Genomic DNA, 24,759 nt, shown 5'->3' on the forward strand with positions numbered 1-24,759 from the left:
CCTTCCCAAAACTTCTTATCAGCAAAAACTTTAAAGTATCAGAACAAGAGCAGGTAATAGACCACAAATGTTACTGAAACTGGGAAGCAACGCAGTCCAGTAACTGAAGATGTAGACCATGCCATCATAAAATTCTTAAAAGAAGCAATTGTGAATTGAATATTTTATAAAAAGTTACTTAGTAAGTTATTCATTTTCTAGAATGCATCAGTATCGTAAACACTGGATGTAAAAGCAAGATGGACCGCAGGCATATAGCTTCCCTTCTTCATTGGACTATCACCTCACAACCTTGGATTCTTCCTTCAGACTTCATTCAGTGAATTGCCAACGCTCTGCTAATACATGGGTTCCAGTATTTGTCGCACTGCTACAACTTAACCATCGCATCTTTTGCTTACAAATTGAATACGTGAATTAAGTAAAAAAAATGAAAAAGCATGAACCTTATGAACTAAAACAAAAACCACCAAAAACCTAACAGATACAGGCTTTTAATTTAACCCCAACTTACTATTTTTTTTTTTTTAGATAAAAAGAACTGGTTTTTTTAATTGGCTGGAGAGTGAAAAGATGATCAACAGATGATTGAGAATAAGGAAGTCTTTGTGCATTTGACTCTTGCACATGGTTGTTTATATATCTGCAGAAAAATAATGGTTCCTTTCTCCTGCTATCTACTAAACACAAAATGCAAATTATCTAAGCACATATGAATCTTCTGAAAGATGGACCTTAACCAAAAGCCTCCGCAAGTCTGGTTAATAACACCAGCAAATCACTCACCAGGACAAGACTCAGGCTTTCCTGCTGCCCTCCCAGCAAGTTGTTGTCTCACAGAGCTGGAATTGTTCATGTCAGAGATATTGATCCTTTACAGCCTGTTTTGTGAGGACCTACTGTAATATGGTTCCGATCACACAGAGACAAGCAAACAGTTCACTTTTCTTCATCACTAACGCAGGTTAAAAAAAATTATCCTCAAGTCCTCTGAAGAGTGTACAATGTTGTATTGAACAGACAGTTTCATTCTTCATTACTCAAAGGCGCTTCAGCATGAAACCATTCCTATTCATGGAAAGCCTCAAATAAAAGTGCATTCAATCTCACCAACATCAGCTGAGGCTTTGGTCTAGTCATCAAGCATGCACAGAAGCACCCTCACTAAATATAAGTTTTCTGAATGGGGCTTCAGTCCCTTTGCACATGGGAGATGCAGAGCCCTTGCTGAAAACAGAATAGTACATATGCTACATGAATGAGGAGGTAATGAAGATGCTGAAACATTACAGACACATCACAAGCAGTGTTTACGTCCTGAGGCAGGTGATGGTCAACATACGAGTACAGGTTCTCCTACATGTGGTCAGTGAGTTGGGCTTTTCAGGACACCTCCAAGGAAAACTATGTTCTGTACGACCAAGTTCTTTGCTTGGCAGAAGTCTCACTCCTGTGCAAGCAACGTCAAGCACAGAAAAAAGAACTGGCAATAAGTTGCATGGATTAAATTAATCGCATTTTCAACCATTCTGGCCACAGTTTCCCGGATAACAAAAGCGGCAATCTGCTAGCATGGTTTTTCTTTTTTCACATTTAAAAACCCAAAGCATTCCCACACTGTCAAGTGTCAGTTTTCAGCTGAACCCAAACACCAGAGAACTCCCTACGACAATGAAACATCCCGCGAGCATGCTGCAGGCTCCTTTAACAAAATAAACAACAACAACAAAGGTGCAGTGCTTTCAAATAAGTTTTCCATTAAAAATGGTAAAAGCTGATTCCACCTGCAAGGAGCCAGCTACAGTAATCCAAACTAAAGGAACTGCTAAAAACTAGCGAGACACATAGTCCTATGGAGCAGGTTGATGGAGAAGGGCAAAGTGAAAAAGCAACCACTAACGTGTTTTGCAACAACTGCAATTTGGATCATACTGCTCAGGAGCAAGTTTCACCAAAAGTGAAAAATGATTTAACAAGAAGTGTGTATGTTACATTTGCAAAGGTGATTTTCTTCCAAAGTAACAAAAAACTTTTAATAGGATCCAAAACTTGACTGTTTCTTCTATCTTACATTTTATAAACTTAACCTTACTTTCACTTATTTCTTATCTCTGGTCCTAAGCAACAGTTCATGACCAGAACAGGTTTGCTGTTCAAGGCAATTTTCACATTTTCACTGACTTTGGCCTAATCAAAAGGAAACACTGCTTTCTGACATGATGGATTGTCTTTTTGACACAACAGACAGGACTGCTGCTTCTCTCGAAGCTCAATCTTTATTTCATGGTCATTTTAATCAAATCAGTGCTGGTGGTAATACATCACCTGCTTAAAATTTCAATGAAATTGTCATTATAAAGGTTTTCGGTCTTCTGTAGATTTTCTCAGCTTGGTTTATTGTGCTTGTGGCTCAGTCTCAACACCCTTCTGTAAGGTTTTGCCAACTCTCCCAGGCAGTTCCCAGTAAGGCTCAGCCTTCTTGGCAGCTCCATGACTAGAGCGAGACTGGGACAGAAGGGAGCGTGTCCCAAATTCCCTGCTCTCCCAATCTCCCAGCCATGAACACAGCCGGCTCTGCGCTTGTAGTCTGATCCCAGGTACCATCCAGGTTGATTTTTGAGTATCACCCAGTGGGTGGTTTTGTATTCGGCAGCAAGTTGAAAAGGTCAACAGGCACTTAGCAGCTACGGGTTGATAATAAAGCTATGTATATACACATATATGTATTGAAACCATCTATAAATAGTTTCTATAATACTTATGGTTATATACAATACATATTAGTTTATAGGTAGATAAACTATTTATATTTCTATTAAAAATACATCCAGAAATACACATTAAGAGACACATATACAAATAAAACATACAATATAATAATTAACAGTATTCTCTTATTACATCTAATCACACTGATAGCCAAAAGAAGCTAATAGATACAAAAGTTACATACTAGGTATTCGATCCTTTAAAATTACATCTTCCAAATGATGGTACCTCCATTAATTTGGTATATGATTTTATGCATTTTTCTTCTTCTCAAAGAGCCCTTCCTCTCTTCCAATAACATGATATTACAGTTTATTCTATTTCAGTTCCTGGTAACAGAGCGCTGACTTTATAAGCATACCTTTCTGATAACTCATCTCTTACACATATGTACTGTTCCACAAAGAAATAAAGCCAGGGCATTCCTTAAGCGACCATTTTAGAAAAACTATGAACAACTAAGACAAAATTTTTACAAAACAGCATGGAACCTGATGCGATGCATTAACGGTCCATAATGTTATTGAACAAGACTACAAGAGAGACACTTCACTTGCACTTGCTTGTCAGACAATTACTCTCTGCTACTGTAATACTTCATGTGCATACTTCCAAGGAAGACTCATGAACGCACAGGTTCATTAAGGGAATGAGAGAATCGATTGTAAAATGGAAAAGGCCGAGTGAGGTCATATTTCAAAGAGATGAATATGGTACACTCCATTATGTTGTAATCAGCCTCTCTCTTTCATCCTAAGAACTGTAATAGTCTATCCTAATTTTCAAAAAAAAAAAAAAAAAAAAATTCTCACTGCCTGCATCGTACCTTCATCCCAAATACTGTGAGGAATTCAAATATGCTGCAGGCAGTTTCCATTTACCATGGTCTTTGGAGCAGACGGCATTGATGTTGCTGACCATTTTTCTCCTTAATAAGAAAAACATTCAAATGCTACTAATATTGCTGCCTTGGCAAACCACATTTAATAGATGTGACTTGCCCTGTACATGACACATAGAACATCAATCAAGGCTGAATTTTATTTCAATTTATTATGGTTGCTGTCTAAATGAAAAAATGCTTATATCGTTAAAATGTCTTGCAATATAAATGTGCAAATGATGTAATCACCCATTTTGTGAGAAAATTCTGATTTTGATTAAAAATACGTGCAGTTGAACTTCTAAATATTTAATAACTGCAAAACCAAAAAACACAAGCACATTAAGAAACCGCAGTAATTGGTATCAGGTGTAGTATCATGGTTTTGTGCTTGATAGTTTTTATCTTTAAAAGACGAGTTTATAAAGTATTCTTTTAAAATTTTATGAGCTGCCTTTTTGTTAAAATCATCCAGAACAAACTATTTTAATCTTGACTTCATTCAGGACTCTCACGTGTGTTGGTTTTTTTTCAAGTTATCGTTTATCACAGTTCTTCGCACGCTATAGCCATCTGTTTCCAGACTGTGAATCTGGTGGCCTGCAAAAGCCCTGTGAGCTTTCCCAGCTGAGCAGCTCTGGACACCACGCAATTAGCAAGGTGTAGAAAGCAGCACCTTCTAAGAAAACAGACAAAACTCAATTTTGTAATTGACTAGAGTGCACGAATCTGTCCCAGCTGTAGAGGTAGAATTTAAGCCTTAGCACACCATACTTAGCAGCCAGTTTCACTGAACTGCAAAAAAGGTCTCTCAGCACGTATAGGAAACTATGATAAGACGTGATGGACAGGTAGTATAGTCACACATTGCAACACTTAGTTTGGCAGTTCATCGGGTAAGAACCGCTCATGTACAAGTCTCAGCATCTCTGATGGGAGGGAAGGCAGCATGCCAGGTTTTGACCTTGCACTGCATTTTATCATAACCAAGAACTGAGGAGCAATTTGAATTTGGCCTTAAAAAAAAAAAAAAAAAAGATAAATAACTAGAGAAGAAGGAAGTGCAGGAAAGCTACATGACAGATAAATGGGACTTTTATAACGTTGAATACTGTAAAGTTTGCCAGAATGTGTTGAAAGAAGAGCCAGTTAAATCATATCCTGCTGCAGCTGTCCAAATTTATAGCTAAAATGTTAATATTAATTCCATTAAACAATTAGAGAAGGAAATCCAAAATATTATTACAAGTACATTGGCTTGACGCTTTTTTCCAGATTTAACAACAGATAAAGTACTCTTAGCTTCAAAGGGTGATGAATTTATACACTTTGTGGCCATTTACACCCTCATGGCAACAAAGCAGTCATCCTATGGAAATCCTACAAAATCTAAACATCACTCTACATTTCTGACTGACATTTTAGAAAATAAAAGAAGGATATTCTTGTAGTTACGGAACTGGCCTGACATTCAGGAGATCTCAATTTAATTTCCTTGTCTGCCAGACTTCCCTTCATAATCCCAGACAAAGTAAATCATTTTCCTTGCCACAGTTTCCCATCTTCAAAATGGAGAAGACCATTTAAGTAACTGACTCAAGTAAGCTTTACAAGAAAGAAAAAATACCCTTTTCTTCTGTATTTTTATTTTCTCCTCAAATGGAAAGTCACCTGAAAGCTCAGTCTTCCAAAAGCTTTGACTGTATGCTGTTGCATATCTTGAAATCAACAAAACACACTATTTATAAATAACCTGTCTTACATGTTGCATGTCTTAATGTCATTGGAGAGCCTTCCATTCCAAAACTACTGCTCTGTGATAAAAAAGGTATAGAAGAATGAGCACTAGTGAAGTTAATAAACAAAATGCATTCATGGCCCATTACTTCAAATAACTTTACTATATAAATAGTCCGCTCATAAAATAATGGCCTCAATTAACATTTAATTCTCACACAATGCATTTGTAATGTACTGCTGGGATTAAAAGTTCCGCATGAATATCACTATTCTAGAAGTGCCACAACTTACAAGAGAAGTACTGACATATTTTTCCACTTGATTAAAAACAGCTCCTAGTCTTTTTTTTTTTTTTTTTTCCTTCCTTCTCTACTAGGCTTCTTTGTCCTAGAATTACAGGAAAAGTAGTAACATGTTGGAGCTCCCAATCTGCTTGGTGATGGTGACCCTCAGCCTTGCTTTGAAAATCCACAAGCACACAAGTGCAGCCATACTACAGAGGACTAAGCCAAGAGGTCCCACCACCCTGGTCTTCTTGTGACTTGGTTTGGGAAGCAAGTGATGAGAATCCACTGTGGAAGCGCACGCTTCAATGCTTTTTTTTTTCAGCAAGGTAGAATGAGGCAAGATTTCTGAGACACCCCCACCCATATCAGCTAAAAACAAACAAACAAACAAAAAAAAAACACAAGCGCTGCCACTGTAGGGAACTGACACTTGAGGACAAGATCAAGGCAACAGTGGAAGAGTCTTTCTGACATTATGTGGACGTTCTGACAGCGGCATGTGATTCAAGGGCAGCTGCACTGCTTGTAATTTGATAGATCTAAATGTCGTGTGAAAGACCTCCCCTCACTCAGCAATCTTAGTGTTTTCCAAGCTAATGCATTCTCTTTTAGCGCAGAAAATTAAGACGTTAACTGGGAAAGAGAGTATCTTTGTAATACGTGGTTGCTTTTATCCCACAACACAATGATTGAGCATTGATGAGATGATAACTCAGTCAATTAATCAAACACCAACAAAACGCACACTAACAATGACTGCTGCATTCCTGGTGTCATATTAAGAACTGACTCCAGTATACACAGATTTTTTTTTTTTGTCCCATGTGTTTGACCTGAATCCTAATGAAATAAACTGCTATAAGAAACCAAGTCAGTACAAGCTACTAGTTTTCAAGGGCATGCTGCAAAACCTGCTGAAAACACCAACAAATTCTTCCCCTGGAAGCCAGAAAAGAGGAAGGCCAGAAAGCTCCCAGAAATCTAAAATGGACCTCACTGTGCTTTGATGAAGAAATGCTTTGATGGTGAAGTGATGGATTAAAAAAAATATCAAGAGCTAGCATGAGAAAGAGATCTAAATATAAAATCCTGACAATACCTATTATCCTCAAAATGTGTTTAGTGTCATGTTAGGACTTCTACCTGTGGGTTTGTCTAAGGCATGAAGAAACTTAATTCAAGGAAAAGGAAATATACATCCCCACCCCTACCCCCACCCCCCACCCCCGCTTTTCAGCTATTATTTTCCTTGCAAGTATTGTTTTATTTTAAATTTATTGTTAATATGGTATGTTAGTAGCTGTCCCTAATAATCTCTGCATACGTCCAAGAAAAGTGCATACACTGACAAAGATGCTTCTACTTTTGCACAACACATGGCTTTTTTATGTGATATGTTCTCTCTTGAAAACTACTCCCTCACAAAATGAAAATTCAGCAGAATCTCTAATAGCTTTCATATTTCAGTCTAATAGGTAGCGTGGCATTGCATTGCCACCCACCTTTGCTACAATATTGCACAGCACATTTAACAGACATTTGCTTCCTTCACACAGTCCTTATGTGCAGCTTCTACAGGACCTTAGTATTAACATTTAACAGAGTCTATGAGCATAAAGCACATTTATGAACACCTGCTAGAACATTTTATTTGCCTTAAGAGTTTTATTATAACTGCTAAATTTTCTTGCTATGCTTTATGGGCCAAATCCTGGTCCAGTTTTAGCCTAAACTCCCATTGACTTCAACAGGAAGGAGATTTGATTGTATGTGGGTTTCCATACAAATTCAATACAGCTTTAAACAAAATGGGATTGCTGGTAAGCAAAATATTAAGACAGCAAAAGCCAGTGCCTAGCTGCTCTAAACAAAACCAGTGAACTCAGCCTTTGAAGACAATTAAAAAAAAAAAAAATAAAATAAAATAAAAACTTAAACCCCATACCCACAAATCTGTAACCTTCACATTGTATTACAAAAATTTGCTGACTGCAAGGAGAAAAGTGCAAGTCATACAGGTATAGCACTCACAAAAGCCTATGGCCTCCCATGCCTTGGTGGGATGTTCTACCATCAACCACTCCCTCTCAGATCTCTCACTGATGCTCCCATTGCCAAAACCTTTGTCCTCTGTACCAAAGCCATCCATGCCCAGAATCCAGCCACTGATCTTCTCCTCTGACACATCCAGTCACGGCCCTTTGCGACACCACAAGACAGCCTGGACCAAGGCACACAGAGCCAGGAGGGGTAGCTGGGGAACAGTCAAAGGAGTCCAACCGTTCTGGAGATGTTCTCTACAACTGTGTCTCTTTGGCAGAGTTTTACCATCATTATTGGATGTGTTCATAACACCCCTGTGAGACCGAACACAACTGCTTAGAAGTGAGCAGCACGGCACCCCACAGCTGAGAAAAGGAGTAATAATGGAGGACTCCATGAAGCCTGCTGGAAGCCCTCTACAAAGATTTAAACTAATTTGAAAATAAACAGACATTACTTTGACCGTCGCTATAGAAAGCCCTAAAATAGTAAGGCAGACACCTAGTAACCAGTAGACAAAATGGCAAAGCCACTCATTTGGCAAAAGCTTGACAGTAAGTGCTTGATTCAATGTATACTATTAAGCCCCCCAAAATCAAAACAATTATAAAAATGAAATTATAGACACAATGATGAATGGCAACAGATGAAATGTTAACAGATCTAGCACCATACACAAAAACCATTGATTTTCTCTGATTACTACTTAGGTGATCAGACTGCTTGAGGTCCTAGTTGCCTGCTTGCTCTAGATTTTTATTAATGTTCCAATATCAGACACCCAATTTGGAAATCAATGCTTACTTCATCATTTTTCTCTGAAGGATTCTATTATTCACAATTGATTTAACAGAAATGAAAGGCTTACCATTAACAAGACCCAGCTGCTGACACTTCTTAGATGAATTATTGAACTTCTAAAAGTGAATTAACTTAACCATCACCAAGACTTATTGTCTGATGTTTCTCATACCAAAGTCAGTGTATTTATAATTACAGAACCAAGTATCAGAAAGAGGCTTCTTTGCCGCCTCCTTAAACACCCACTATATACACCAAGAAAAAATTAAGATTTGCAAAGATATAAATAGGAGTCATGCACCAAATACAGTCAATGGGAGTTTAGTGTCTAACTGCCTTTTTATGCCCTTAATCTTGATCTTCTTTCTAAAATACAAAGACACAGCTCATTTCAGGCTTCAGAAAAAGGAAATCCAATTTATGGCAAGTTACCTCTCCTGCCAATGATATTACAACAATCAAAGATCCCTAGAGCTGACCATGCCCTGCCAAAAAGCCTAAAGAAGACAATTATTAATTCCCATTAGGTACAAAGTGAAGATCCATCTTATGAATTGAGTTAAAAGTAGTAAATATTAGACAACTGCAAGTAGAAATAGTACCACAACTCCATCCCCAAAAGCAGAGTAAACATACAAGTAGGAAGCCTATGCATAAAATCTGCCATCTGAGCTAAGGGGCTATCCTCTCAGAACATAAATCCATCATGCCCATTTTCCAGCCTGAAAAGGACTATGTATCGTCCAAGGTGAGTTCAGTTCCTCTTATGAGAGTTTTTGTTCTGCATATGACAACCTGATCAAAAGTCCAGTACCAAGAGAGGACAGGGTTGGGAGGGCAGTTCATTGTAATCCTATGGATTAACAACTTCAGCCTCAAATACTCCGCATTCCCTTGTAGGTACGTGGCTAATAATGCTATTCATGAGCCATCTTTGAGAAGCGGTGAAAAAAATCTTGAGTGTTAACGGTGTAACACCACCCAGCTATACTGGTCTACAAACAACTTACCATCAAACACACGAGAAGCTGTGCTAGGCAATATGGTATCTATAAGCCACAGGTTAGCAGGACCACAGCTGTCTAGTGGCATATCAAGAACAACTGTTCAGTTATTGAAACCAGTGAACATTTCAGGTCTTACCAGACTTCTTGCTAATCTGTACTACCTGGCTGAGTATGCTTTCAAAAGGCTTAAATGGCAGCAGCTGCCTCCTTTAGCATCCATCACACTGGCAGAGGCCAGCTGGGTTGTACTGATGTCGGTGACTGCTCCAAAGACTTCAGCTCAAGACCAAGTTTAGACTTTAGGTGCACCCCACTCAGAAAGTCTTCTGGATTAATAACACAAATTTCTGCCTTCCTTTTTATGGTGGAATGATGAGATGACATACCTGGTCTGTCCTTTTCAAAGCAGTTGAAAAGTGAACGACTGCCTCAAATCACTAGAAGCTTCTTAAAGCCCTCAGTGGACCTGACTGCTTCCACACTGCTGGAGGCAAAACATCTGGGCCTTTTTTACTAGGATTAGTGACTGAGGAAGATACTCTTTCAAGCAAACCAATCTCTTCTGGAGTACTGTATTTCTCCTTCTCAAATCTCTCCATCTGTTTTAACTGCTATCGTACTGGAATTAACTTTTTAAAATTCTGCTTACATTGGACAAAAAGTTTAAAAAGGAAAATGGGAAGGAAAGAACCCTGACATGCAGAGCCTCCAAGCTCATAATTCTTACTATCTTAGGAAAACAGGCCAAAATCATGAAATTATTACTATTGCAAAAAGATTTAGGTACCCAAATTTTTCAATCTGCCTCTTGTCTACAGAGCAATACTTTTGAAATCGGGGCTGGCTGGCCATAACTGAAGTCTGGTTAAATTTGGTATCTGCATAAAACACATCTCAGTGAGTAGGTTATAATAACTTTTTTAAAAAGACATGAACATTGGCAGATTTCCTGCCTTCCTTGCACTCATTTTTTCCGGTATTTCCCACATTGTGAAATACCTCTTCATGCTATAAAGACAGAGCAGTTGAAAAAGTGGTCCTAGTGGTTCCAATGGGAGTAACGTGGTCAGAATCTGGCATTCAAAGTTTCCATTTCTACATAGGTTTCATTTATTTTTCACTTTAAAAATAAGACCATATTTTGGCATGTAATTGGAGCTGCTCCTACAAGGCAAAAGAAATAACACTGCTGGCAAGCCTCATAGCTGTTCTGAGACAAAACTATGTTGGCAGATCTTTTAGAAGAAACCTTTTGACTTAGAGGCAGAATTCAACACCAGCATAAATGAGAGAGACTTCACTGAAATCAATCACGTTACATGTGCTTACTTATTGCAGGTCCGATCCCTCATTAAGTTTATATGATGCAAATATATTTAGCTGACATGGAACTGAAATTTCGTTGAACGAATTGTGTTTAATCTTCTACATGTATATGACAACTTAGTATCAAATTCTGTGATCGTTCTCCTGTGAACACTGTTTTTCCTCATATACAAATGCCACCCTGCTATTTACTAAATACCATGACCAGGCCACACTCATGTCTTTTAATGTAACAGTTATCCAGTTCAGGTTAGGATAAGATGCAATTACCGTTGCAAGAGCTATATTTCTGTATCAATTACAGGCACAGAAGAAAATAACATAAATCTGACATCTCACTAGTTCTAAGATTTTGATTTCGCAACCTACTTTCTAAAGCACCTTTTTTGCATGTCATACCTAAGGGGTTTTTTAGGGCATGAATAAGCCGATCAATGCCAAGCAGTGCTCCTTCAACACAGATCACGGCTAGATTTGATTCTCAGCTTCACTGTAGCACAGACAACCACAAAAGTATTCAGGTACCTGAACATAGGTGCTCATGCCCTTGGACATCCAGGATATATAGCTGGATGATGGATGCAACAAAGTACTTAGAAGTAAATCTGCACCACTTTAGATCAGCTGTTGAAAGCAACTGAATTGAGTCCTTCTTGCCAGAGAGAGAAAGCTGTGTGACAGTGGTCTCAGGCTGCTGGGGTAAGCTTATGGGTTTGAGGAACAGGTCACAGTAAAGATCCTTTTTTTTCAAAAGCATGGTAGGCAAGAGAAGCATTATATCAGCTACCACAAACAGGCTTCAACAGATAAGATGAAGCACAGTAACAAAAAGACTAACATTTTCCAATGGGTACTGCTCCTCTCCTTCTCTAAGGGTTATGTGATCCCAGCTTTGGGAAAACTCGTGATTTTGGCAAGGTCATGAGTGTTTTCCAATGAAGTCAGATGAGAAGATAAGCTGTTTTTTAAATGTCCATATCTTACCAGACCTCAACAGAATTTCATTGGTTTAGGAAAAAAAAAAAAAGGGCATTGAAATTGTTCGAGAATTATCATCTTGACAAATATCAACATTTGCTGCAAAGAAAGGAGGTGTAAGACTGTCACAAAGAAAAGCTATACAGAGCTTAAATACGTAAATATTTTTAAAGCCAAGTTCTAAGCACAGATTACTTACCCTGTGGTTGACTTGACCTTAAATGCAGTGGTTTGAGTACTGAATTGAAAAGATTCAGTGTTTCACGTATCTTTTTGAAAAACAAAAATACAACACAACTGTGCTTTTTTTTTTAACTTGTTATACTGTAACTAAAAATAAAAATGACAAAGCAATGCAGACAGGATTTATTTACCTTCAGATTATTAAAATTTTGTATCCAATGTACCACAATGCACAAACTGCTTCAAACAATTCAGCTAAGCACATTTGCAACACTTGATTGTAAAAGTCAGGCTGCCTACACATAAGGTATCTTTTCAATAAAACACGACACTTATTTTAGATGTTTATTGACTTAAAACAATTCAACAAATATGAATAAATATGAGGTGATGATTGTATGTTCAGATTGCGAATTAATGGGATTAATTTGACCACCAATGTAATTAATACATTGACCAGATAAGTAGAGTTGGAGCTTCAAATAAACGTAATATGCAGCTACTTTAGGACTGAAATTCCACACAGAGCTCTTACTGAGAATATATTACACATTTTTTTAAGCATAGTATGCCTAAGAATTGGTGTCACAAAAATCATAATATCTTCAGGAATTTAAGGCCAATTTGCTCCTGAGTATAGGAAGATGTGATAATCACCTTTATATTTCCACAGTGGAAATAACATACTACAGGTGTTTCAGAAAGTCTTCGATTTATTTTTAAACAAGGAGTCTCTTTCTTTCCATATGTTACCAAGTCTAACAGAGGCACATTTTTATTTAGGCTAAATCATGCCTTCTGGGACACACTTATGAGGAAGAAAGGAGGACACGCAACTGGCATTTGAGACATATTGCCAGTGCAAAGCTGCCAAAAATACACAGCAGGGAGCATGTTTTGGCTATCACAAGCAGAATAAGCATGCACTCCTTAACCACTGCCAGCTGGCATTTGTTTCCAAATACAGAATGCTCACCAGGCAGTTTGGAGACTGGACATACTCCTAATCTTAAACTATGCTCCCATAAAAATGCGCTGTTGAGATACCTCATTAACCATGCCTGTCTCCTAGTTTATTGCCAAATGAGAAAGACTAAATGACACAGAAAAATAATACATTTCTCCCTATATACACAAAAAAAGTATTTAAGGTGTATCCTAACATACTCTAGTGCTTACAGCAAGAGATTTTAAGAGTGTTGGAAGAAGCTTCCGCCAACATCTCAAGAAGCAGAAACACTGTCAGTGCTCCATTATACAGAGATAAAAAAGTGAAATCCAAAAACACAGAATACCAAGAAAACACAGCAATGAACAGCATGAGTGGCTGGCACTGTGATTATAAACTCTACTATCATGTTTAATACAACCTCTAGCAATCCCCACAACAGAGACGCTCCCTCCTTTATGCAGGGAGGCAGATTTGTGGGTAGAAGATTAATATCCCCCTCCATCTGCTAAGGACTATATAGGTCCCTTGGGCTTTGCACCAAGGGTACTTTGCCCTTAGGATGAAACAAGAAATGTGAATTTGTGTTTGTTTCTACATGCACCTACTATTTCCAGCAACACTCCCAATTGCTAAATGTGTATTATTTCAGCTTTATCTACCAAAACCATATTTTATCATGGTAGTTCAACTGTGATTCCAATTAGATTTTCAAAGAGATCAGTTAAAAGGAGAACAAACTGACAGGGGGGCACTTTTCACTTTTAAAGTGCTTACCTGACACAGCCTGCATCGGTATTTTCCCTCTAAGTGCTCTATTCATTAACTTTTCACTACATTTTCAAAGCGACTCCACTCTTTTGGATTTCCCTTTCTCCACTGCTGATAGCCTGCTGTCATGGACCAAGCAACACTGAGGGAAGAAATGCAGCAAAGGCTGCCATGCAAAGGAGAGGGCACTGACTAAAGTCTTCATTTCCTTCAGGGGATTCTGTGAGTGAATTTCAACTTACCCCTGTAACTGTACCTCCTCTCCTGAGAACTGGAGGTGACTCAGAAGGAGCTTGACACCAGGGTAGTCTTCATGGACCTAAGCCAGTTTGACATCCTGGAAGAAAAAGGGGAAAGAGCAGTTACGAAGTGAGATTTTTAAGGAATAAAGCAAACATACTCATCAGAACAACGATACCCAGAACAAAAATCAGAGAACGTCTTAATGTAATATCCAATATCCAGAAATGAGGAATCAAAACTAGAGTATTGCCCGCATTCAGAGACTTGAGTGAAGCATCTCAGGTTCGTGACACGCTTCCTTTCTGAACACCACTATCAACTGCAACACTGACCCTCTCCTCAGTTCCAGCTCAAGGAAGAGGTAGGTGTCCACACCAGAATTCCCTGTGAGCACCCAAGGGAATTCCAAGGCCAGTCAGCTGTGTTTGCACCAACACTGAAGACACAGAGCAAACTTCCCCCAGTTTACTCAGCTTAACTTTTGAAAAAGAAAAAAAAAATAAAAATAAAAAGGCTGAAACACCTGAACCATCAACAGCAGCTGAACCATCAACATAAGAAAATTCTATCCTCTTCTTTAAAAAGGTAAATGTGATTTCAATAACGTAACCTCTACTAATCATTTTGATCCAACTAGTTTCTGTTTCTGTCAATCCACTCCTTCCCAACAAGAAAAGCAGGACAAGAAGGAAAGAAGTCAAAAGAGGGGAAAAAAAAAAAAGGAGAATTTGCTCTGTTCTGCCCTTTTTCATCTTCCACAGAGAATTGCCTGGTCTCAGACAGACTCTACCAGAGTGCACAAACTGCGGCCACAAAAGACAATTCATATTTCTCTGTCACATCAGCAGTACCACAAAACAATGTGGTTGAATGAACAAAGTGCTCTGAGTGCCCAGCCTGTAGTACTCATAATATTACTTTGAAAACATTTCTCCACTGGCTTCCCAAATCAGGAAATAATCTAAATCAAATATATACACTTAACATGGTTAAAATTGGTTGTAAATCCAGCCAAAAACCCAGACTGTTTTGTATAAAACAGTAGCTCTATCAGCAAAGCTATTTCCATATCGCAATCTTGTTAGAACCAGCAGAGCTGCTCACATATTTCTGATCGAAAGTGATATTTGATCTTTTTCTTCTGTGTTCTCAACAGCAAATCATGCATCTTAGATTTTATCTAAAAATTAAAGAAATCATCTTGCGATTTTATATGTATCAAATGCTGGAAAACACATCCTGAGTATGACTAAATACACAAAGCAGCTGAAAGGGATTCAAAATTGCTAATATCTCCTGATTACCAAGTCACTCTCAGGTGTTTCTGGAAGTGTTGGAGTTGAAAAGCTTGAATCTCAATGCTAAAAAAATATAAATATTTATTGTTAATAATATTAAAGACAAGAGCAGGACTCGGACAGAAGGAAGGTAAGGGCAAAAGCAAAAAACCTGCAGTTTCCCTTGCCTGTTAGGTATACGAGACAGTTATCTCCTGCCCAACACCCTTTGGAGCAACAGCCTGCTCTCCTCAATGTGTATCCTCAATTCCCACCCTGTGGTCTGTACAGGTAGGCAGCCCCGGAGAGAAAAGCCACTGAAGTCTACGTATCCTACAGAGCACCAACAGCAATAATTCCAGCGATTATACAAGCCCATTGTACCTCTGCAGAAAGGCCAAGCTCAATCTGGCCCACAGAGAAACTACAGCAGCCTAGACTGATACTATCTACTCACACCGTTGCAAGTTATAAATATGTGTATATATAATAGCACCGAATCAGGGAATCAGAGAATGGTTGGAGTTGGAAGGGACCTCTGGAGGTGATCTAGTCCAACCCACCTGCTAAAGCAGGTTCACCCAGAGCAGATCACACAGGAATGTGTCCAGGTGGGTTTTGAATGTCTCCAGAGAAGGAGACTCCACAGCCTCTCTGGGCAGCCTGTTCCAGTGCTCTGGCACCCTCAGAGTAAAAAGTTTCTCCTCATGTTTAGATGGAACCTCCTGTGCTTCAGTCTGTGCCCATTGCTGCTCATCCTATCATTGGGCACCACTGAAAGGAGTCTGGTTCCATCCTCTTGACACACATCCTTGAGATATTTATAAACATTGCTAGATCCCCTCTCAGCCTTCTCTTCTCCAGGCTGAATAGACCCAGCTCTCTCAGTCTCTCTTCATAAGGTGCTCTAGGCCCCTCATCATCTTCATAGCTCAAACACACACACTGTCTCCATCAGTCTTTATCAAAATCTGAACAAGAATCTTAACTTTTAAGCCTGGATCACAGCTAGCACGTTTAACTTAAGTCCTGGTAAAAGGCATTTTATGACATTTGAAAAAAAAAAAAAGTTGTTTGGTGTGGGGACCAGGGGTGTTACTGTGCCTACATTCCTCCCTCCTTCTCCCACAAGTACGCATGTACGCACACAGACATACAGGATAACAAATAAATTAAATAAATTTGTCCTCCACTACTGAATTTTCCCATTTGAACATCCAGGCATCAATATATAAAGTTCTTGTTATTTCAGTGAGGTACTGCTTGGATTAATAATGCTGGAGGAATTAGAATTCAAAAAAACTGAAGCCTTAAGGCCAAATCTATGGGCATTTCTGGTCATGTTATTACAACCTCACACAGGTCACAAGACAAGCAGTGCTGATACTTTGTCCACCTTCACACAAAGTTAGTTCTGAGAAACACTAAAGGACTCAGAGGAAAAACAGTACATCATGTATTCAGGCTGTGTATTACAAAACACAAGTGGTCAAAGATACCGCAACTAATAAGAGCGAGCCACTCTCATCACATCAGGCCGAAAGGACATCAATATATAAAAAAAAAGCAGCACTTTTTTTATTACACCAAACTATAACAGCCATTTCAAATTTAGCATGTGTCACATGTCCCAGACTTGTGAAGAACTCACCTACACCAGGTACAGCCAAGTCCAGCAAAGACTCCCCGCTCACCATGCCGTACATTCATTGTCAGAGCTGTTTTCAACTCAGGGCAGCAAGAACGGGACTAGTCCCAGCAGCAGTGCTTTGTCCCAGTTTAAAATTTATCCCCTTGATCTTTACAAAATCCTTTTTATTCAAAATTATACTGGCCATGAGTGCTACACAACAGGTTCCTCTGACTCCACAAATTGCTCTTCCCTTCTAAGAATATAATTAAAAAGAATATTTAGCATAACTGTAATGACACTTCTTTCCTCTCTCTCTTCTTACAGAATCCAAATAATTTAGGCTGGAAAGGACCTCTAGAGGCATGTCCTCTAATTCCCAGTCAAATCAGTACTGATTTGAAAGTTAGATCAAGTTGTTCAGAGCCTTGTCCAGTCAAGTTTTTAAATCTCCAAGGGCAAATCCCACAACCTCCAGAGACCCTGGGTCAGAGCTTAGCCATTTTCACTGTTAATTTTTACTGATGCCCAATCAGAGTTCTCCTATTTCAATGTGTGATGAATGCACCTCGTCCTTTTTCTGTACAGCTCAGCAAATGGCATCTCTCACTGCTCCATAACAGCCCATGAGGAGATGGAAGGCAACAATTCACCTTCATCTTCCATCCTCCAGGCTGGGCAAATCCAGAGCCCCCAGCATCTCCTTGTACGCCATGTGCTTCAGCCTCTATCCACCAAAGCAGGCCTCCTCTGGGCTCTCTCCAGTCTGTCCCCACCTTTCGTGCACTGGGACCAAAGACTGGACACAGCATTATTCCAAGAATAGCCTCTTCAAAAGCATCAAGTCACCACCCTCAGGTGGGTGGCCACACTCTTGCTAATACAGCTCAGCAGGCCACCAGTCTCCATCACTGCAAGAGCATGCTGTTGACCCTGATTCAGTGTTGCTTTTTAATCACTATATGCTTTTATTCCTACAACTTCTACAAAGTTAGAAGAAAGCAAGTGATGTGGGTGGGCACCAAACATCCCTTGGGCAATACAAGGTCTTTCAAAAAGACGGACCAAGTTTGAAATCACTATATCTCTGCAACCACGAGCCAGACATGAAAGAAACTCTTACCACTTGAAAGGGCAGGGCATAGAGTTTCAAATGATAACTCATAACTTAGAATCATAGAAGCATTTTGGTTGGAAGAGACCCTTAAGGTCATTGAGTTCAACCATAACCTAACTCTGGCACTAAACCATGTCCCTAAGAGCCTCATCTATACACCTTTAAAAGGGATGGTGACTCCACCACTTCCACCACTTGATAATTCATTAAACCATTTGTAAATTTTTGTGTAACTGTGACATGTTGCCATCATGAAATGTACTGCTTTGAAACTGGGTCCATATTTTTGAAACACCCTGTACTGTCATAGAAACAAGGAGCTAATGTCGTAGCTAATATTCTTTGTGAAAAACTTACGAAGAAAAGAAGTGGGGCATGATCTTCCAGCCACAGAGGTCAACTCAAAGTTTCCATGAGAAAGGATGACAATACCCCATGTCTTAAGAAGCAGCAAACTTGCAGATTGATACAGTAAACCTGGAAAGCACTGTTTCTTTTTCTGACAGATTTTAAAAGGGATACATTTTAGCTAAAGATTAACACCTACTGATGGCTGAAAGCAGGTGACTCCTCCCAGTTAGAACTCTTTGAACTATGAAAATGCAACAAAGCCTTTCACATATTTCACTTAGATCATACAGCATTGCTTTATAGGTCCCCTGATATACAGAGCAGCATTGGCTACCTTGTTTTCTGATCTCAAAGCAAGTGCTGCTGAAGAAGACCTCAGAGAAGCAGCACAAAGGATTCGACAGGAGAATGCACTGCTTTCATGAGTGGCATCTCAGATCACCTAAACACAGACCACTCTGGAACTGTATTTTTTTTTTCAGTGACCAAACAAACAAAAATCTACACTTGGAGAAAACTGAATGTGGTTTAGAATGTAGCTATACAACCTCCTGCAGCTGACCCCAGAAAAAAAAAAAAAAAGAGACATATGATCTGTAACTTCCTTTGACTTTTCTTTGAACTCTAGATGGAAAGCTTTAAAGAGCAGGATTTTCTTATTAGTTACTTCTAAGAATTCTGCTAAATTAAATTTCAAAATAGTATTTAATGCTAAAATATTTACATGTATCAATACCATTGGCTAAAACACCCTCCCTTAAAGCAAAACAAATTCTAATCATTATTTTGAGATAGTGTGTGCTGCATCACTTTGATGAAATGAGCAGTACATGCCACTCACTTGACCGCATTTATTCCAAAGTATTTGCAGAGAGTCTAGACATAGGTCAAAAGAGATACAAAAGGAAGGAGATGTGAGAAAAGGAAGAGGTGTTACCTGTACTGAGCTACTGAGAGCACTCTCCCTTGCTGGGCAGCCCAAAGCATGCCCTCGCAAGGGGTGAATCAGGTTTCATTCACAGACCCAAGGCAAGCAGCTTTCAATACAACTTCATAGCATGCTCCCCATATGCAAGAATGGGTTTAATAAAGATTCAATTTATCATTTATTTAAAGCTTGTCTTCTATTACTTTGCTACATATTGCTGCCGCAGGGAGCAGCTTTTTCATATCTGCCTAGATAAGAGCTAAAACCTCCAGAATCGTGACTGCCAAACACTCCAACAACAAATCAGCAGCCCTGGACCTTATGACTATACTGTTCAAGTTCAAAACCTGCCCCCTTTGCAGATGGAGAAGTTTTACTCAAGAGCACAAAATATGTTTTAATGTAGAGAAACAGACATGGAGGTACTCATAGACACACATGTGTATATAAATTTCTGCACACTGCATAGGAAAGATAAGCAGAATTCTGCACATTATTAATACAGACACAACCAAAGCAAAAATCCTTCGGCAATTTAATAACAGTAACAGACATAGTTATCTGTAATATTCCGCATCCATGGAAGAAAAACCACAGCAAGTGCCCCAGAGCTCTCACATGGCAGTGGTGGCAACAGCACCTCTGCATCAACCTGCTGCACCTTTGGAAACACGTGTGGTTCCAGCCCCACGGTCCATCCATCGGCTCCCCATGCCAGCCAACTAAAGGGGAGACAAGTTGTAGCTCTGCAGGAGGAGTAAAAGAGAAAAAAGAACCTCTCCCAGGAGAGGCCCCTCTGCCCGCACCCACCACAAACACACACATCGGCACAGGAGTCAGCTCCGGTCTGAAGTTTTTACACGTGACCTGGAAAGGTTTTGCCATCGCTTGTCTAATCAGAAGGACAAAAACCACTCTATGTGCAAAGCTTTTAAACACCTCCAAGACTGGCACTTTTACTTCTCTGGGTTTGTTTTTCTTTCCCCTTCATCCTGTCCCCTCCATTCAGCTTACACGGAGACCACCTCCAGAGTGCCAAGCTAATTAGCAACAGCTTGCATTCTACATTAAAAACAAAAATAGCTAAAAAAAAAACTAGTGAAAAGGGAAAGTGGATGAGCTCATACACATTTCATCATTTCATTAATATTGGCATATTTTGATTACATCCAAGTAATTTAAATTGTGATCTGATCAGCAGACTTGTCATAAGTGCTGAAAAATAAAGTCATAAATTGGATGTGTGATATGGTAGGGTCTATTGCCCTATAGACTTGCTATAAAGCACTACAAAAATATATATGGCTGTAATCAAAGCTGACAATAATAAGCTCACTGTGTCAGGATACAAGAAAGAGCTGAACACCACAGAAAAGTTACGCTGATGTGGAAAATAAATCCAAAATCTCCAAAGTATTACTTCAACAAACTAAATAAATATTTAATAATAAGAAATTCTTTTGCTGTCACTAACATGAGTAACTCCTAAAAATAAAAGTATTCTGTACAGGTAAACATCTATTCTACAAATTCTCTACACTTCCCTGTGCTTCATACACATTTGGCTTCTTCCCAGTGGGCCTAATTGTGTTTGGTTTGGGGGGGTTATTTGTTGGCTTTGGTTTTGTTGTTTTGTTTTTTATGTCTATACTTCCTACATGTTCAGCATTTTCCAATCTATCTACCTTGAATATGAACTAAAATGAAGATTACAGAAAATAAAAAGTTAAATTACTCTTAAACTCTTAAAGACTTCCCAGCATTGTAGCAACTGGAATACTGTACATTGCTTTGAAGGAGGGAAATGTGATTTAACTGATATTTCATTAGCATCTTGGGACTCAAAGATGCTCTCCTATAATACTGAATAATTAATTAAAACACAGTCTACTAAGAAACAAAATTTGACACATTTTTTTTCCCAAAGTCTTGCCTAAGCTTTAACAATAGTTTGCACTTACAATACACATTGTAACAGACTCAATTATTATAATTAAGATCAGCTAAGCTATATTATGGAATTTCAACAACTATTGTCTCCTGTTAATATATAACCAAGGGAGAGAGTTGATGATATTGAAAGACAGCAGATCCAATGCAGATAACTTGTAGAGTTCTGTGCTACAAGATATTACTGAAACAGGTTATTAAACAGGCAAAAACATATTAACGCTTCATGTGTAAAGTGACTGTTGGCTGAGAAGGCTTAGATGGAACCTCCCCCGTGACAAAAAGCACACCGAAACCGCTCACAGCAGTTGGGTGACACTGGACAAACTTTGCATGACATCTCACTGAGCAGTGGCAGCTTTTTAAATCGTTCCTGATAAAGACACACAAGGACAATCATGCTCAGGGGTACAAAGTTGTGGAAAATTAGATCTCTCTCTTGAAAATACTGGTGTTTCACAGAAGAATTATAAGTATTCAGCACAGATCTGTTTGAACTTGCTTCCAACTCTGATTTTACATGTGTGCAAATCCACAAAAGCCAACAGGGACTTTGTTTATACTACATACATCTCCCACCATATCCATATAGACAGAAGTGTGAAAATGCATGCTCCTTTTCAGGCACATCTGTCTCAAACTCCTACTGTACACACCTGTGGGCAACACATGACTGGGAATTTGCTGGAATAATTCATTTCATTCTATGGAAACGTGGATATGTGAGAATACTGAGCCTTCTACACCTTGCCCACACTAGAGACCCATTACCCCTGAAAGGAGCTGGTATCCTTGCATCAATAAAACATTTTTACTACAGATACAGACAAAATTACTTCAGCAGAAAACCAAAAAATGCGCAATGGTGAAACAGCCCTTGATGGTATCACTCCTTCTACCTTGAACTTGATTTTCCAGCATAACAGAGATGCTTTACCACACTGCTATGAAGGTGAGTTAGTCTGAAAAGACGAGTGGACTGCAAGACCCCTCAGCTCTGCAAAAAGGTGTAGAAAAGAAACGGACAAGGTACTCCAAAGTGCAGCCATCTGCTTCTGAGTCAGTCTTTGCACTCTCCATCAAGCACACTTCAGCACAGAATAACGACAACCAGGGCTGAGGCAGATCCTGCATTGGTAACCACTCTCATTTACTAACACTGTGACACTGCTGTACAAGGACAAATCCTGCAACCCTTCATCCAGCAAAATGTATTTCGTTGGAAGCTTACACACAGAAAAAGCTGAGGATCAGCCTTCTCTGATCATTAAATCAGACGCAGACAGATGCTGACACATCAAGCTCTTACCCAGGGGTTGTTTCATAAAGGAAAGATTTAATTAATATTTTAAATCAAAACCAGCTTTCTTGGTTAAAAACAAAACATATACCCAACTCTCAATGCCCTTATTTTAAGAAGAATGTTTTTTTGGTTTTGCTTTCAACTCCTCCCAACAGACATAACCAGAACTACAAACAAATGATGTCCACATAGCAACTTCTACCACAATGACACAATTGGTCTAAGTTTACATTGACACCACTTTACCTTAATTCAGCTTCTTCCACAGGCACAGGCTCTTGCACTAGACATTCAAATCCTTCAGTTAACTGTAGTGTCACATAGAATTAAACTATGCTTGTTAAACTTCCTCATGAGAACTCTTTTAAAGGTAAGAGCCAAAGAGCAGTCTCAGCAAATTTCCTCTCTTTGGGCTGTTGCTGTACTGTCCTGGTGGCCATCCTTTGGATCCAGCATCATCCTTGGACAATAATATTTTGTGTTGCTCCATTAAATATTTTCAGAGTCCATTATATTGTTTCCTGTGTCTCCCCAAAGTGTGGAGTTAGACTGCTTTATGGATTAAATATATTGCCAATGATTTAGCCCTTCGTATTTTATGTTACACACAGCTTGCTAAAATGCTATTAAGCACGTCTCTGCCAAAGGGAAAATATCAACACTATAAAAACTGGCAAAATTCTGCTACAGACTCAAATGACTGAACTATCACTCTAAACACAAACAACAATGTACCACTGGAAAATAATTGTATAAACAGCATTCATATCACATTCTTGTATTGGAACCTGCGATACATGCACACTGCTGAGTCTTCACACTGTATTTGTGAGACACAGCCAAGCAGCAGGGATGCTGCAGCCCTGCTCCCCAGCCGGCCCTGCTCCACCACAGCCCCTGCTGCCACCAGGTCCCAGCGACCACATCCTTCAGCAGGGCAAGAAGGTGCGCTACTTGTGAAACTGAATTTCACTTCCAAAAGGAGCAGAAGAGCCGCCCCTGCCCGCCTTCCCGGCCATTCACCGAGGTTTTTAAGTAAATAACTATTCAACACGCACGAAGACGAAGTCGCCGGCTAGAAGTACCGTGCATGGTGGCTGTGTCTGCACAGGAATTTCATTCAGAGAAGCGCACCGTCCTCGGGATTCCGCGTTCATACTCTGAATCACTTTTTACAGCAAGCGCTGCCAAGATCCATTAGCTTTTTTTCTAAGCAAATCCATAAATACCATGTATTTTTGTCCGCCAAAATAACTACTCATGTATGTAAACAGCGGTAAACAGCACAGCAAAAGCCAGCTGGCCGGCTGCAGAGGGGGTTATTCAGCCCCGGCTCTGGACTGTCAGGGTCCCGAGCACAGTTTAGCGCTTCCCAAGCGCGACTTTATATGATCACATCACTCCCTGACGACGTCGCGGGTGCGCTTTTGTCTGCAAAGGAGAAGGGATGAAGCGCCCAGGCAGGCACAAACGCCAGTCACGGCTGATAATGAGCTAAACACGCAAATAACACCCGCGCCGCCAGCCCGAGTCCCGCGGGAGGACGCTGACAGAGCGGCCGCGCCGCTCCGCGCACCCCGAGCCCGCCCGCCCCCACGGGGTCGGACCGGGGCAGCGCGGAAGGGGCCTTGGGGCTGTGAGGGGACAGCCGGCAGCGCGCCCCGCTCCCCTGCCCGCCTCCCCCCAACCCCCGCCGGACGCGGCGCGGCGGGAGGAGAGAGAGCCCTCCCCGGAGCCGCCGCCGGCCCCGCTTTACCTCCGCAGCCGCCCGCTCCCGCTCCCGCCGCCGCCCCGCCAGTGCAGCCGGCAGCGGCGGCCCCGGACCCCGCGCCCCTCCCCGCCACGCCCCCTGGCGGGGCCGCCGGGGGCTCGCGCGCCCCCTTGCCGCGCGCGAGGTGAGGGGGCGCGGGGCGGCGGGGGGGAAGCGGTGAGAGGGGCGCACGGCGCCATTGTGTCCCCTCCGCAGGGCCGCGCAGCCAGGTGCGGTCCCCCGGGGTAGCCCGTCGTCAGGCGGCTCCCAAATCGAGCGGGGACACGGTCCCGCCGCGTCCGAGGAGTCGTCGTTGCTGTGCCCCGTTCTGCCCAGCGCCCGGAGCTTGCTTTGCCTCCTGCCTCTGGATAAAGTTTTTCCCTCCGCAGACCCGCAGCCTGGCCTCGCCGGAGCACCGTCGGGGCCGGGCCGGCTGCGGGGTTCAGCTCCCGGCCCTCAGCCCCCGCCCGGCT

General features: G+C 40.5%; 1 protein-coding gene across 3 annotated transcripts in view; it reads right to left on the minus strand.

Moving 5' to 3' along the window:
- Nucleotides 1-24,374, minus strand: part of RARB (retinoic acid receptor beta) — a 330,377-nt gene extending 306,003 nt beyond the window's left edge. For all 3 annotated transcript variants that reach the window (XM_065832337.2, XM_065832336.2, XM_071804941.1), the window contains exons 1-2: nt 24,293-24,374; nt 13,980-14,074 (exon numbers count right to left, since the gene is read on the minus strand). The gene's annotated coding sequence lies outside the window, so the exon portion shown is untranslated. The remainder of the gene's footprint in view (nt 1-13,979; nt 14,075-24,292) is intronic.
- Between the last annotated feature and the right edge of the window lie 385 nt (nt 24,375-24,759).

Source organism: Patagioenas fasciata, chromosome 2, assembly GCF_037038585.1.
Source record: "Patagioenas fasciata isolate bPatFas1 chromosome 2, bPatFas1.hap1, whole genome shotgun sequence".
In the NCBI taxonomy this organism is placed as follows: Eukaryota; Metazoa; Chordata; class Aves; order Columbiformes; family Columbidae; genus Patagioenas; species Patagioenas fasciata.